Below are 1,066 nucleotides of genomic sequence, written 5' to 3'. Positions count from 1 at the left end.
ACATAATGGTTACAGCTTTTCAGAGATGCTGTAATTAGCATTTATGACACGCGTAATCGGCCTCAAAGGTAGTAGTACGCTGAATGTGGCGACTCAAGGTTATTCTTGTTAGGCCTGGGCGGTAAATTTCGTTACGCTTCCGGAATTTGAGATATTTTTACATTTTCGCGGTAAATGGTGAGCGCGAAAATGTCAAGACTTTCGCACTCTGCAGAGAAATGGAAGTTTTTTCTTGTTCGTGCTTTAAAAATGCGTTCTTGCGTTCTGGGTATGCCTGAACAACAACCTATATTGTTCAGTGGTGATGCCAAACCCATCAATCAGAGCACTCTTCAGGACAGAGTAGTTGTTAGCATCCCCATCACTAACTGTGAGGAGCTTATCTCTACCTTTTTCTGAAAAGGAGAGCCATACGATTGCTGCCCACTGACTTTGGGGTACCTGCTGCACTTTGCAGACCAAAAGCAGTTATCCACTTGTGGATGTCATCCCCTTCTTTGTAGGGGGGCACAATCTTGCTTAGGTTTCTATTCTCATAGGACCTATCTTTATCCTTAGGGATATTGCTGCCACCAGTGGGTTCTAACCCACTCCCTCTATGCTCTCTAGCACTGGCAAGCTTATCTTTGGCCAGGGCAACCTCAAGTTCCTGTCTCTCAATCCTAAGAGCAGCTTCTCTCATTTTGGAACAATGTAGGTAAGGGAAGTCGGCAAGTCAGATCCGTAACTTCGGGATAAGGATTGGCTCTAAGGGCTGGGTCGGTCGGGCTGGAGCGCGAAGCGAGGCTGGGCGCGTGCCGTGGCTGGACGAGGCGCCTCCCTCCGGGGCGGCGGCGACTCTGGACGCGAGCCGGGCCCTTCCTGTGGATCGCCCCAGCTACAGTGGTCGTCTCTCCCCGTGCCCCCTAACCAGGGGCGTGGGGCCGGCGTTCTGCCGCGGCAGGTGACTAGCTGCTGACTTAGAACTGGTGCGGACCTGGAGAATACGACTGTTTAATTAAAAGAAAGCATCACAAAGGCCCGAGGCAGGTGTGGACGCAATGTGATTTCTGCCCAGTGCTCTGAA

The 1,066-nt window shown here is 50.9% G+C and overlaps 1 pseudogene; it reads left to right on the top strand.

Moving 5' to 3' along the window:
* Positions 1-684: 684 nt before the first annotated feature.
* LOC147729079 (28S ribosomal RNA) overlaps positions 685-1,066 on the top strand; it is a 4,363-nt pseudogene continuing 3,981 nt past the window's right edge.

Source organism: Lissotriton vulgaris, chromosome 2_2 (assembly GCF_964263255.1).
Source record: "Lissotriton vulgaris chromosome 2_2, aLisVul1.2, whole genome shotgun sequence".
Classification (NCBI taxonomy): Eukaryota; Metazoa; Chordata; class Amphibia; order Caudata; family Salamandridae; genus Lissotriton; species Lissotriton vulgaris.
Note: the sequence above shows the minus strand (reverse complement) of the source record. Positions and strands in the feature narration are given on the sequence as shown.